The sequence below is a fragment of the Anolis sagrei genome, chromosome 4, assembly GCF_037176765.1.
Source record: "Anolis sagrei isolate rAnoSag1 chromosome 4, rAnoSag1.mat, whole genome shotgun sequence".
Lineage (NCBI taxonomy): Eukaryota > Metazoa > Chordata > Lepidosauria > Squamata > Dactyloidae > Anolis > Anolis sagrei.
In genome coordinates, this window is record NC_090024.1 from 248,745,709 (window position 1) to 248,761,498 (window position 15,790).

Consider the following 15,790-nt stretch of genomic DNA (forward strand, 5'->3'; position numbering starts at 1 on the left):
CACAATTGGCACTGACAAAAATCACCAGCGGTCAGCTGCAAAAGGCCACCTGACTGGGATCTGCACACATTATTTGCTGATACATCACACAGTTCTCGACACTTGGGAAGGGTCCAACATGTGATCAAATACAAAAGCCTGTGGACTCATGTATCTAATAATAATTATTATTAGATACATAATAATAATAATTAGACACATAATTATTTGACCTCACAACCTCTGAGGATGCTTGCCATAGATGCAGGTGAAACGTCAGGAGAGAATGCTTCTAGAACAAGGCCATATAGCCCGAAAAACCTACACCAACCCATTTGTTTGTTTGTTTGTTTGTTTATATTCCACCCATCTTCCCAAGGGGAGTTGGAGCGGATTACAGCATATAAACAGACACAGGCAAACATTCAACTCCTTGCTACATTGAAATACAATGAGACACAAATACACAGGCAAAGGCAAAGGCTTCTCCTTTCATTTCCGGTTCTGGAGGCTGCGCTCATCTCCGGCACTGGGAGAGGTTCTCCTTTCCATTTCCAAGCCGAGGAGCCTGCGCTGTCTGTGGCTGGCATGACTGCATGGAGCGTCTTTTTGCCTTTTCCCACTGAAGCAGTACCTATTGAACTACTCACATTTGGTTATTGTGGGTTTTTTCGGGCTATATGGCCATGTTCTAGAGGCATTTCTCCTGACGTTTCGCCTGCATCTATGGCAAGCTTCCTCAGAGGTGAGGTCTCAGACCTCACCTCTGAGGATGCTTGCCATAGATGCAGGCGAAACGTCAGGAGAAATGCCTCTAGAACATGGCCATATAGCCCGAAAAAACCCACAAGAACTGAGTGATTCCGGCCATGAAAGCCTTCGACAATACATTACTCACATTTGAATGCTTTCAAACTGCTAGGTTGGCAGGAGCTAGGGCTAACAGAGGGAGCTCACCCTGTCTCGTGGATTCGAACTACCAATCTTCAGGTCAGCAGTTCAGCAGCACAAGGGTTTAACCCATTGGGCCACGCATGCCCCCGAGGGCTTGACCAAAGGAACTCATAGATGAGCAGGGATTTGAACCCAGGGCTCCACAAAACCCACTGGATGCCTTTGGTTCTATCATTTACTACAACCCATTCTCAGAGTCCTTGGATGTAATATACTCACAAGTGCATGTTGACCCCACTCTAATTGTATGACTCAGTGCTATGGAATCCTGGGATTTGTAGTTTGGTAAGGCAGATATTTCTGAGTTGTGCAAAGAACTCTCAGGCTTCTGCATTCCACAGGCGAGGGGCCACCACCGAGAAGGCCCTGTCCCTTGTCCGCACCAGCCTCACTTGTGATAAAGGTGGGGCCGAGAGCAGGGCCTCCCCAGAAGAAACTCCGAGGTGGGATGTAGAAGGAGATATGTTCGGACAGGTATGCTGGGCCGGAGCCGTAAAGGGTTTTTTAGGTCAAAACCTGCACTTTGACCTGTTTATTGTCCTTCTCTGGGCTGGGAGGAACACAGCCATTCTCACCCATCTACTTGGACTTCACCCACATCCCAAGAAACAGCCATGAATCTTCAAGCTCAGCCATGACCATGCATTGAAGTCCCGGCCAGACCCAAGAGCCAATCATCATTAGCGGTGGACAGCATGCCTCACCCAATCAGAAGCCCATCAGCACTCAGGGAGGCCCAAGCCCTTTGTCTCAAGCTGCTGTCCAACTCCTGTACATGTTTGTGCATGTTGTCCTTGGGGCAAGTCAGACTCTGTGGGCGTCTACTTCAGCCAAGGAGAATCAAGACTCTGTTCCTTTGCCTTCAACCTTTCCGTGTCTCACTCCATCTTTGGAGACTAGACACGCCAGGCCTGAATCCACGCTTCTTTCTGAGCTGAAGTCCCATCACAAAACTACAACTCCCATGACAGCGTAGCATGGCAGGCCAATTGTGCATTGAATGCGGTTGGTCATGTTTGCACATACATTCCTATGTGAATAGTAACTGAGTTGGGAAGAGATGCTTTGTTATCTGAAGCACAGCACCAAATGGGGCTCCACCCCCCCCCCCACCCCCAACCCCCACTAGTCCTGGTACTGGACACTGCTTTCAAGTTGACCCTGTGTGCTGGTCCGGCTGTACCAGGAGCTTCAGCTTCATTTTCTTTCTCTTGAGTGTTTGCATATATTCCAAGATTCCATGCATTTTGCAGTAAGGTGGCTTCCCTTGGTTTGCAATTATAGGGCCAATGACCTGTCTAATCATTCTTAAGTTTTGGTTCCACCCCTTTTCCCAGGGCTCTGGGAGGGAAAGGGAACCATTTTTAGTTCAGTCTTATAGTGGAAAACTTAGCTACAGGGCGTGGATCAGCTCCACCTGTAGACAAGCTTCGTTTCTCACAGCATCCGGGGAAAACAGAAACATCCAGGGGGGAAAGCTCCACATCTTTCGTAGAAAAGATTCAAAAGAACTCCAGCCGGAGAATCTACAAAGCCTTGGCTGGTAAGTCTACTCGGGTAACCAGAAGCAATTGGAGCCGGGAGTAGAGCTCACACCAGATTGCCTGGGAGGGGTTAAAAAGAGTTTTCCTTGTTAAAGAAAAGAAACAGTCCACGAAGCCAATTACGTGTCCATTTGGGCAAGTTAAGAAGCATTTGTTTGACTTGTTGAAGATCTGAGAAGTGTTTGTTCAAATTATTGAAGATCTAAGCAATAATAAAGGACTTTGTTAAACTTTTCAAGCATCTAAAGACTTTTGCATAGGAAAATCCTTAGGGCCTTTCAGCCAAGGCACCCCGGCTTCCCGCTGGGCACAAAGAGCACGTCCTGTTCAAAAGACAATTATTATCTGAACATTAGGAAGAACTTCCTGACTGTGAGAGCCGTTCAGCAGTGGAACTCTCTGCCCCGGAGTGTGGTGGAGGCTCCTTCTTTGGAAGCTTTTAAGCAGAGGCTGGATGGCCATCTGTCAGGGGTGATTTGAATGCAATATTCCTGCTTCTTGGCAGAATGGGGTTGGACTGGATGGCCCAGGAGGTCTCTTCCAACTCTTGGATTCTATGATTATAGGCCCAGCGCATGACAGCACACCCCGATAGATGCCAAGCCCTCTCCTTGAGTTTTCTGCTTAAAGAGGTCATCTGCCAGGAGGGTTCAGAATGTGTCTTACTTCCTGGCAGAAGCGGGCTGGATGGCCTTTGGGGGTCCCTCCCAACTCTAGTGGAACATGGACTGCCTGGAAGTCTGGTGGAGTCTCCTTCCTTGGTAGTGTTTAAAGAGAGGCTGAATGAACATCTGTCAGGACGGATTGGGTTGTGCACTGTGGCAGGGGGCTGGCTTTTTTGGGGGGGAGGGTCCCTTCCAATGCTAGGATTCTGTAATTTGCTGCCGTCGCCTTCCTCTGAGGCTGAGAAAGAGTGTCCCGGGCTGAAGCGTCGTCTTCCTGAATGCCTTTGCTTTGCCGCTTTGGAGATGCCGGCCTTTCCTCCTCCGTGCAAAACCACAACCGGCAAGAGTTTGTTTGCAGCATTTCAGGCATTTGGAATGTCCTGATAACAACGTCAGCTGCAGCAAATTCCCTTGTTGGCTTTGCAAGAGCTTACAGATTAATGGCACTTGGCCCCTTAGGTCAACGGAACTGAATTTGGAGGTCGGAGAAGCCAAGCGGGATGAGGAAGGCGGCCTTCCCCGTGACCTCACAACAAGAGGGACCAAAAAGCTGCGATTCCCTGCTCAAGACCCCAAAGGACGCCGAGAGCAGGAGAACATGGCAACTCCTGCCTATGTTTCTGCAGGCTATCGATCAATCAATTGGCCACTCACTCCATTAGAATTCCATTTATTGGCCAACTTTCCCCCAAGAGTGGGGTTGGATCTACACTGCCATACAATGCAGTCTGTGACCCATATAATGCAGTGTGAACTGCATTGAGGTGCATTATATGGCCTATAATAGGCATGGGCCAACTTGGGCCCTCCAGGGGTTCTGGACTCCAACTTCCACCATTCCTCACAGCCTCAGGCCCCTTCCTTTTGCCCCTCAGGCGCTTAAACCCATGTGCCGGCAGGACTGAAGATCAACAGGCCAGAGGTTGCAATCCGGGGAGAGTGCGAATGAGCTCCCTCTGTCAGCTCTGGCTCCCCATGCAGGGACATAAGCCTCCCACAAGGATGGGAAAACATTAAGCATAAAAAACATCCGGGCAGCATCCCTTGGGCAGTGTCCTTGCAGACGGCCAGTTCTCTCGCACCAGTAGCAACTTGCAGTTTGTCAAGTTGCTTCTGACACCAAAAAAAAATTACATTTTATTTGTTATCATTTTTGTTTATTGATGTGCTGTGGGCTTGGCCTCCTGTAAGCCACACCAAGTCCCTTGGAGAGATGGTAGCGGGGTACAAATAAAGGTTGTTGTTGTTGTTGTTGTTGTTGTTGTTGTTGTTGTTGTTATACACTGCTTTATCTCTCCTAAGGGGAGTCAAAGTGGCTTGACATAAAAGCATTTGTATACAATTTCACGTTCATTCCACAGTGTAGACCAGGTATGGGTGAACTTGGGTTTTCCCTCTGGGTGTTTTGGACTCCAACTCCCACCATTCCTCACAGCTGCGGGCGTCTTTCTTTTCCCCCTCAGCCCCATAAGCAGAAAAGGAAAGGAAAAAGTCAAAGGAAGAGGTCTGAGGCTGTGAGGAATGGTGGGTGTGCTGTCATGCGCTGGGCCTATAAGAATTATCTTTTGAACAAGACATGCTCTTTGTGCCCAGCGGGAAGCCGGGGTGCCTTGGCTGAGAGGCCCTAAGGATTTTCCTATACAAAAGTCTTTAGATGCTTGAAAAGTTTAACAAAGTCCTTTATTATTGCTTAGATCTTCAACAATTTGAACAAACACTTCTCCGATCTTCAACAAGTCAAACAAATGATTTGAATGCAATATTCCTGCTTGTTGGCAGGAGGTTGGACTGGATGGCCCATGAGGTCTCTTCCAACTCTTTGATTCTATGATTCTATGATTCTTAACTTGGCCAAATGGACAGGTAACTGGCGGGGACGAGGGACAGGGCCTTCTCAGTGGTGGCTCCCCGGCTGTGGAACGCCCTTCCCATGGACATTAGATAAGCCCCCTCGTTAATGGTGTTTCGAAGAAGACTGAAGACCTGGCTGTTTGAACAGGCGTTTGGATAAAAAGTGCAACGAATATAATGAATATAGGAAAACGGAATTACGGATGACGAGTTTGGATCACGATTTTAGTTACGAGATGTTAATGTGTTGTCTATTGATGTGTAGTTACTTAGTACATTACGGTGTTAATTGTTTTTAAATAGTGTATGTTGTTAGCATTGAATTTTTGCTCTTGTTGTCAACCGCGTTGAGTTGCCTACGGGCTGAGAAACTGCGGTATACAAATAAAGTAAATAAATAAATAAATAAATTCGTGAACTGTTTCTCTTCTTTAAGAGGAAAACCCTTTTCAACCTCTCCCAGGCAATCTACTTTCTGTGCTTGCTGGTGTGGGCTCTACTCCCGGCTCCAATTGCTTCTGGTTACCCAAGTAGACCTACCAGCCAAGGCTTTGTAGATTCTCCAGCTGGAATTCTTTTGGACCTTTTCCATGAAAGATGTGAAGCTGTTTCCCCCGGATGCTGTGAGAAACGAAGCTTGTCTACAGATGGACCTGATCCACGTCCTGTAACCAAGCTTTCCACTATAAGACTGAACTAAAAATGGTTCCTTTTCCCTCCCAGAGCCCTGGGAAAAGGGGCGGAACCAAAACTTAAGAATGATAGACAGGTGGCTAGCCCTATGACTGCAATCCAAGGGAAGCCACCTTTTGCAAAATGCATGGAACCTTGGAATGCATTCAAACACTCAGTAGGAAGAAATGAAGCTGGAGCTCCTGGTACAGCCGTACCAGCACAGTGGGAGTTGGAGTCTATAACTTGTGATCCCACCCGTTCTTTGTCACAGGTAGGTGGTATTTGTACACATGTTCCAATGAATCATCTGAGCAACGGTGTTATGCCTCTGCTTGGAGTCTGTCTGCGTGATCTTCTTGCAGCAGCTGAGAATGTCATCCATCGTGTCGCCTGCTTCCTTGCAGAGTCTACACTTGGGATATGTCGTTGACTTCTGGCTTTGATGGCATTTGTTCTAATGGCTTATTATTATTATTATTACTATTATTATTGCATGTGTTTATACCCCACTTTATTGTCCCTAAGGGGTCTCAAAGTGGCTTGGCATAAAAGCAATTGTATACAATTTCACATTCATTCCACAGTGTAGACCAGGAATGGGTGAACTTGGGTCCTCCTTCCCTCCAGGTGTTTTGGACTCCAACTCCCACCATTCCTCACAGCTGCAGGCTCCTTCCTTTCCCCCCTCAGCCCCTTAAGCAGAAAAGGAAAGGGAAATGAAGGGGACTGAGGCTGTGAGGAATGGTGGGAGTTGGTGTCTGCAACTTTTTCCAGGTTGTGATCCCACCAGTTCTTTGTCACACATTCCAATGAATCATCTGAGCAAGGGTGTTGTGCTTCTGCTTGTAGTCTGTCTGCGCGACCCTCTTGTAGCAGCTGAGGATGTCATCCATCGTGTCACCTGCTTCCTTGCAGAGTCTACACTTGGGATATGTCGTTGACTTCTGGCTTTGATGGCATTTGTTCTAATGGCTTATTATTATTATTATTATTATTATTATTATTATTATTATTGCATGTGTTTACACCCCACTTTATTGTCCCTAAGGGGACTCAAAGTGGCTTCGCATAAAAGCATTCATATACAATTTCACATTCATTCCACGGTGTAAATCAGGCATGGTCCAACTTGGGCCCTCCCTCCTTCCAGGTGTTTTGGACTCCAACTCCCACCATTCCTCACAGCTGCGGGCCCCTTCCTTTTCCCCCTCAGCCCCTTAAGCAGAAAAGGAAAGGAAAAAGAGAAATGAAGGGGACTGAGGCTGTGAGGAATGGCGGGAGTTGGTGTCTGCAACTTTTTCCAGCTTGTGATCCCACCAGTTCTTTGTCACACATTCCAATGAATCATCTGAGCAACGGTGTTGTGCCTCTGCTTGGAGTCTGTCTGCACGATCTTCTTGCAGCAGCTGAGGATGTCATCCATCGTGTCACCTGCTTCTTTGCAGAGTCTACACTTGGGATATGTCGTTGACTTCTGGCTTTGATGGCATTTGTTCTAATGGCTTATGATTGTTGTTGATGTTGTTGTTGCATGTGTTTATACCCAACTTTATCGCCCCTAAGGGGACTCAAAGTGGCATAAAAGCATTCGTATACAATTTCACATTCATTCCACAGTGTAGACTAGGCATGGGCCAACTTGGGCCCTCCCTCCAGGTGTTTTGGACTCCAACTCCCACCATTCCTCACAGCTGCGGGCTCCTTCCTCTTCCCCTTCAGCCCCTTAAGCAGAAAAGGAAAGGAAAAAGTGAAATAAAGGGGACTGAGGCTGTGAGGAATGGTGGGAGTTGGTGTCTGCAACTTTTTCCGGCTTGTGATTCCACCAGTTCTTTGTCACACGTTCCAATGAATCATCTGAGCAACGGTGTTATGCCTCTGCTTGGAGTCTGTCTGCGCGACCTTCTTGCAGCAGCTGAGGATGTCATCCATTGTGTTGCCTGTTTCCTTGCAGAGTCTACACTTGGGATATGTCATCGACTTCTGGCTTTGATGGCATTTGTTCTAATGGCTTATTATTATTATTATTATTATTATTATTATTATTATTATTGAATGTGTTTATACCCCACTTTATTGTCCCTAAGGGGACTCAAAGTGGCATAAAAGCATTCCTATACAATTTCACATTCATTCCACAGTGTAGACCAGGCATGGTCCAACTTGGGCCCTCCCTCCCTCCAGGTGTTTTGGACTCCAACTCCCACCATTCCTAACAGCCTCGGGCCCCTTTAAAGGGGCCCGAGGCTGTTAGGAATGGTGGGAGTTGGAGTCCAAAACACCTGGAGGGAGGGAGGGCCCAAGTTGGACCATGGCTGGACGAGATGGTCCATGGGGTCTGCTTCTCATCTCTGATTTCTGCCCTTCTCTGGCTCCAAAGTGCATGCAAAACCAGAGCACTTTCGTAATCCCACGAGCAACGTCTCCCTGGACACATTCCTCCTGCCTTGGTTACGGCTAATGCCTGCTCAGGCACAGAATGGGCCCCCTTGTTCTGGGAAAGAGCCTTCCATGCAAAGAGAAAGGTGTCTACACATGAAGGATGCTAAGCAAGGGGCTTTGAATGAAATTAACAGCAAAAGGGAGACATACCTTTTCTCTGACTTAAAAAGAGCAATACCTCGTTGGGCATGGGTTCATGCCTCGTTGGGCAGCCAAAGCCCAAAAAGGCCACATTGGCCACCCACAGTCACCACCAGCCAAGTCCCTTCCCAAACTCTGTGGAAGCAGCAAAGTGGGGGACAAGGCCTTGAAAGGGCCAGATTTGGGGGAATGGTGCCCTTGGAAAACATAAAAGGAGGAGGAGGAGAAGATGGCCTGAGCCCAGGTCCAGCGCTGGTCCCTTGGGTTGCTGTGTGCTTTGAAGGACGCTCTCCCTTGCAGCCTCCAAGTCAAACTGCGTGACATGCCAGTGCAAACTGTTGTTGTTGTTAATATTATTGCTACTATTATTGTTATCATTATTGTTATTATTGCAAAGACTCAGGCACAAGCCAGTCAAGGTGATCCCAATATTGATGGGCACACTGGGTGCAATGCCTCAAGACCTTGGCCTGCACTTAAATGCAATTGGCACTGACAAAATCAGCACCGGTCAGCTGCAAAAGGCCACCACCCTACTGGGATCTGCATTTATTATTCACTGATACATCACACAGTCCTCGACACTTGGGAAGGGTCCAACATGTGATCAAATACAAAAGCCTGTGGACTCATGTATCTAATAATAATTATTATTAGATACATAATAATAATGACACATAATTATTTGACCTCAAAACCTCTGAGGATGCTTGCCATAGATGCAGGAGAAACGTCAGGAGAGAATGCTTCTAGAACAAGGCCATATAGCCCGAAAAGCCTACAACAACCCAATTATTTATTTGTTTGTTTGTTTATTTATATTCCGCCCATCTTCCCAAGGGGAGTTGGAGCGGATTACAGCATATAAACAGACACAGGCAAACATTCAAACCCTTGCTGCATTGAAATACAATGAGACACAAATACACAGGCAAAGGCTTCTCCTTTCATTTCCGGTTCTGGAGGCTGTGCTCATCTCCGGCACTGGGAGAGGTTCTCCTTAAAAAGAGCAATACGGAAGAAAATGTTTTTAAGAAACAAGATGTGACATGTAGAGGTACAAGAAGGTACTTCCTTACCCAGGATGTGTTGTGGTTAACTTCAAAGGTTGTAATAAAGTGCAGAGTCTGCGTGTACAAGAAGGTACTTTCCATCAGAAGGTCAAGGGAGAGGGGCTGGAAAGAGAGTACTTTCCATGACAAAAAAAAAATGTTCTTGTTTACTTGAGGTTATATATTTGGTGGTCAAAAGCCAAGGGGGCACGGCAGTCACTTGAAGGGTAGCATCTGCGCATGCTACCAAGCTGTATGTCTTCTTCATGAAGAAATTAAAAATAAACCTTGTTTTTTTATCTCTTTTGGGACTGTCTCCTTCCTTACGTGTTCCCGTGACTGCACGGACCTAAGAAGACCCAATTTAGGGTCTCTAACATATACAAGGCTTCCACCCGGAATAAAGTGCGGCTGAGGGAGAGAGTTGTGTAGCCCAGAGGGAGGTCTGTGCTTAGCTTAAAAGGTCTGGAGAACAAGCCCTATGAGGAGCGGCTTAAGGAGCTGGGCATGTTTAGCCTGAAGAAGAGAAGGCTGAGAGGGGATATGATAGCCATGTATAAATATGTGAGAGGAAGCCACAGGGAGGAGGAGGAGGGAGCAAGCTTGTTTTCTGCTTCCCTGGAGACTAGGGCGCAATGAAACAATGGCTTCAAACTACAAGAGAGAAGATTCCATCTGAACAGGAGGAAGAACTTCCTGACTGTGAGAACCATTCAGCAGTGGAACTCTCTGCCCCGGAGGGAGTGTGGTGGAGGCTCCTTCTTTGGAGGCTTTGAAGCAGAGACTGGATGGCCATCTGCCAGGGGTGCTTTGAATGCAATATTCCTGCTTCTTGGCAGAATGGGGTTGGACTGGATGGCCCATGAGGTCTCTTCCAACTCTTTGATTCTATGATTCTAGCCACCTTTCCGCTCTTCTGAAGGTGCATCTACTCCAATGAAGAATGAATGCACTCTGACACCGCTTTGACTCATGGCTCAACATGATGGAGTTGTCATCTTGCAAGGCCCCGGCATTAGAGAAGGCAAAAGACTTTGTGAAACTACAACTCCCAGGAGTCCATTGTAATGAAAGTGGGTCAGAACACCATTCATTTTGCAGCCTAGATGCACCCAAAGTGATGCACAAGGAGAGGTTCTTTTGAGCACAGGACAAAGGAGTTTGGCCTCTGCAGTCCGCTCTCATGGAGACGTGCTCAAAGGCACAGGATTCTCGGCTTGAGCGGAAGAGGCCCTGCTTTTAATGGCACTGACCGCTGGCCCGAGCCCTCCTCCTTCTTCAAAGCGGAACCCTCAGCCCCAGAACAGCGGCTCAGCTGGGGACCCAAGATGGGTGTTTATGTGGAGGAAATGGGGAGGGAAGCAGGCCTTCTTCAAGTGGTGTTGTTGTCGCCCTGTGGATTCACCAGACTGGATCCGCCTTCTGAATGGCAGGCTCGCTCATTACCTGCTCTGCTCATGGACTCTCCTTGGTGAGGCCCATCTGACCAGAGCCTTCCTCTTTGGCCAATCCTTTCCATGTTCTCAAGTTCATAGAACCCGAGAGTTGGAAGAGACTCCCCTCAAATGCCACCCAGTCCAACACCTACACTTTGGGCACACCATGGGATAGAATCATAGAACCCTCAACTTGGAAGGGCCCCTCAAGGCCATCCAGTCCAACCCTCTTCTGCCAGGCAAGAAGACAAATCCAAGCCCCAAAGAGTACGTTGAGTGTGCTTTTCCTACATAGAATCCTAGAATCAAAGAGTTGGAAGAGACCTCCTGGGCCATCATCCAGTCCAACCCCATTCTGCCAAGAAGCAGGAATATTGCATTCAAAGCACCCCTGACAGATGGCCATCCAGCCTCTGCTTAAAAGCTTCCAAAGAAGGAGCCTCCACCACACTCCCTCCGGGGCAGAGAGTTCCACTGCTGAACGGCTCCCACAGTCAGGAAGTTCTTCCTCATGTTCAGATGGAATCTCCTCTCTTGTAGTTTGAAGCCATTGTTCCCTTGCGTCCTAGTCTCCAAGGAAGCAGAAAACACGCTTGCTCCCTCCTCCTCCCTGTGGCTTCCTCTCACATATTTATACATGGCGGGGGGTTGGACTAGATGGCCCATGTGCTTTCTTCCAACTCTCTGATTCTGTGATTCTTTGAAAGCCCTCCTGATGAATGGACATCAAGTCTCTTGAGAAGGAGACTCCAAGGCAGCAAGATATTCCACTGCCAAACAGCTCTTACTGTCAGAAAGTGGACTCTCTCAGCCATTGGAATTCATTGCTCTGTGGGGCAGCCATCCATCCATTCATAAGAAATGTTCAGCAGCCAATAGTGAAAGGACCAAGGCAGAGACATCTCCAGCGCATCCCCTGTTTGGGTATCAGCCAGCACGTCAACGACTTAAATCTAGAAATAGTTTTCTAAGATCTACAGAGACACTCGCTGGAACACCCCAGCAAGCGAGAGTCCAAAAGTGGCAGGCTCAAACCCGGAACCTCAACCAATGGCTGATACCAGATGAGAGACTCCCCCCTGGGCACACAGAAGAAGACTGGGCGACTTGGAAGGCGCTGAACAGACTGCGCTCTGGCACCACAAGATGCAGAGCCAACCTTAGGAAATGGGGCCACAAAGTGGAGTCCACGACATGCAAGTGTGGAGAAGAGCCAACCACTGACCCACCTGCTGCAATGCACCCTGAGCCCTTCTTCCACATGATGCACAAGGGAGGACCTCCTTGCGGCAACACCAGAGGCACTCCAAGGGGCCAGATACTGGTCAAAGGACATTTAATCCACTACCAAACTCACAAATTTTGTATTTTGTCTGTTTGCTTGCTTTGTTCTGTTAGAAATGTAACATAAGTGACTGGTTGTCCTGACACAACAAATAAATAAATAAATAAATAGCAATAGACTCTGGAATCCGGTTGAATCTCCATCTCTGGAGTTTTTAAAATAGAGACTGGATGGCCATCTGTTGGGTGTGCTTTGCTTATGTCTCCCTGCCTGGCAGAAGAATCATAGAATCATAGAATCAAAGAGTTGGAAGAGACCTCCTGGGCCATCATCCAGTCCAACCCCATTCTGCCAAGAAGCAGGAATATTGCATTCAAATCACCCCTGACAGATGGCCATCCAGCCTCTGCTTAAAAGCTTCCAAAGAAGGAGCCTCCACCACACTCCCTCCGGGGCAGAGAGTTCCACTGCTGAACGGCTCTCACAGTCAGGAAGTTCTTCCTCGTGTTCAGATGGAATCTCCTCTCTTGTGGTTTGAAGCCATTGTTCCATTGCGTCCTAGTCTCCAAGGAAGCAGAAAACAAGCTTGCTCCCTCCTCCTCCCTGTGGCTTCCTCTCACATATTTATACATCATGGCTATCATATCTCCTCTCAGCCTTCTCTTCTTCAGGCTAAACATGCCCAGCTCCTTAAGCCGCTCCTCATAGGGGTCCCTAAGCCACTCCCAAGAGGGTCAGACTGGATGGCCTTTGGGGATCCCTTCCAAGTTTAGGGTTCTATGATTCAATCCCATGATGTGTCCAAAGTGGTTTTGATTTCTAGGGAGAGTTGAGGCCTGCTTTGCTCCTGGGCGGAAGCGCTGCTGGCCTCTTGGGCGACTCCTCTCCATCTGTCCATCTGCTGAGAGTGGCTGGGTGGTCCGGACCCCTTCCCCCTCCCCGCTTCACCACAATGTCCTGCTTGGCCTCTGCTTTGATCCAAGCCTGCCGCTTTATTTGTGTGGCTGTGTTTATTTCCCCAACCCCAGGATTCAGGGTGGCTTCCCGAGATCGAGGCACGCAAAGCTCAAAAGCAGAAAGGACATGCCTTCAATGGCCGGGAATTGTTTTGAAACATCTCAGCTGCTTCAAGCATGGATTTGAAAGCAAAAGAACACAAGCCACAGATTGGAAGGCAGGGGTCCTGGGGTTTTGTTGATGAACTTCTTGCCTTGTTCCCAGGCCGGGATGGAACGCAAGTCCGTTTGGGAACAAAGACACGGTCAAAGCGCAGATAAGATTCCAAAAGAAGAGAATTCAAAGCAAGGTCAACAAACACAGCAGCAGCAGCATCAACAAAAGCAGATGCAGACAGTGTTGGTGTTAGGTTCTTGTGGGTTTTTTCGGGCTATTTGGCCATCTTCTAGAGGCATTCTCTCCTGACGTTTCGCCTGCATCTATGGCAAGCATCCTCAGAGGTAGTGAGGTAGACCTCACTACCTCTGAGGATGCTTGCCATAGATGCAGGCGAAACGTCAGGAGAGAATGCCTCTAGAAGATGGCCAAATAGCCCGAAAAAACCCACAAGAACCTAGTGATTCCAGCCATGAAAGCCTGCGACAATACAGTGTTGTTGTTGTTGCAGAGCTTTGCATCATATCTGACTAATGGGGACCCTAAAGGCACGCTCTCTCAACCTCAGAGGACAGCACTAAATGGCAGGCAGGGGCCTCCACGATGGGGTCTCTATACCTAGGAAAAGGGAAGGAAGGAAGGAAGGAAGGAAGGAAGGAAGGAAGGAAGGAAAGAAGGGGTCTTTCCTCGTGAGCCCTGCCTCCTCCTGATTTGGCCAAAGGAAGGCAGACTCAGTCTAGTCCAGGCCTGGGCCAACTTTGGTCCTCCCTCCAGGTGTTTTGGACTTCAACTCCCATAATTCCTAACAGCCTACTGACCACTAGGAATGGTGGGAGCTGGAGTCCAAAACACCTGGAGGGAGGGAAGGCTCAAGTTTGCCCAGGCCTGGCCTAGTCTTCTGTGCTTGCTTTGCTCTTGTGAAATCTCTTAGGGTGCCGAGGCAACTGGGATGTTGGGAGGGGAGAGGCTGGTACCCCACGAAAGATGACTACGACCAAATTGGCTCTAGATTATTCAATATGGTTTTCCACACCTGGAATATTGTGTCCAATTCTGGGCACCACAATTCAAGAGAGATCTTGACTCTAAGCTGGAATGTGTCCAGAGGAGGGAGACTCAAAGGATCAAGGGTCTGGAGAACAAGCCCTATGAGGAGCGGCTTGGTGAGCTGGGCATGTTTAGCCTGAAGAAGAGAAGGCTGAGAGGAGATATGATGAGAGCCATGTATAAATATGTGAGAGGAAGCCACAGGGAGGAGGGAGGGAGGGAACTTCCTTTCTGCTTCCTTGGAGACTAGGACACAATGGAAGAATGGCTTCAAACTACAAGAGAGGAGATTCCACCTGAACATGAGGAAGAACTTCCTGACTGTGAGAGCCGTTCAGCAGTGGAACTCTCTGCCCCGGAGTGAGTGTGGTGGAGGCTCCTTCTTTGGAAGCTTTGAAACAGAGGCTGGATGGCCATCTGTCAGGGGTGATTTGAATGCAATACTCCTGCTTCTTGGCAGAATGGGGTTCAACTGGATGATGGGCCAGCAGGTCTCTTCCAACTCTTTGATTCTAGGATTCTATTATTTGGGAGGGAAGAGGCTGGTGGCCCACGAAAGATGACCACGACCACATTGGCTCTAGATTATTAAAGAGTGTTTTCCTATGGACGAGTGTATGGCCACTCCTGGACGGCATGTATTCTGTATCAGAAACTAGACCTGATGTGGGCTTTGTTGTTCATTTGTTCAGTTGTTTCCAACTCTTTGTGACCTCATGGACCAGCCCACGCTAGAGCTCCCTGTTGGCCGTCAGCACCCCCAGGGTCTCCTTCAAGGTCAAGCCAGTCCCTTCAAGGATCCCATCTACCCGCCTTTCCCTTGGTTGGCCCCTCTTCCTTTTTCCTTCCATTTTCCCCAGCATCATTGTCTTCTCTAGATGACTTCATGGACCACCTCATGCCAGAGCTCCCTGTTGGCCATCACCACCCCCAGGGTCTCCTTCAAGGTCAATCCAGTCACTTCAATCCATCCACCCACCTTTCTCTTGGTCGGCCTCTCTTCCTTTTTCCTTCCATTTTCCCCAGCATCGTTGTCTTCTCCAAGCTTTCCTTCCTTCTCATGATGTGCCTCTCATCTCTTTCGCTCCAATGAGCAGCTGGACATCATTTCCTGAAGCATGGACTGGTTGGGTCTTCTGGCGGTCCAAGGCACTCTGCATTTTCCTCCACAGTTCCAAAGCTCCTCTCTTCCTTCGCTCAGCCTTCCTTCTGGTCCAAGTCTCACATCCATGCAATGGACCTTTGTTGCCAGTGTGATGTCTCTACTCTTCACTACTTTATCGAGATTGGACATTGCTCTCTTCCCAAGAAGGAACCCTCTTCTGATGTCCAGGCCGCACTTTCCGTCCGCACTCCTCTTTGCACCTAGAAATACAGACCCTGTCCCGGCCTCCACGGCCATTCCCTCCCTCAGCCTCCCAAATCTCCAAATTGAATCTGAAGTTCATCAAAAACTGGGTTGTTGTAGGTTTTTTCGGGCTGTATGGCCATGGTCTAGAGGCATTCTCTCCTGACGTTTCGCCTGCATCTATGGCAAGCATCCTCAGAGGTAGTAAGGTAGTGAGACCTCACTACCTTTGAGGATGCTTGCCAGAGGTGCAGGCAAAAC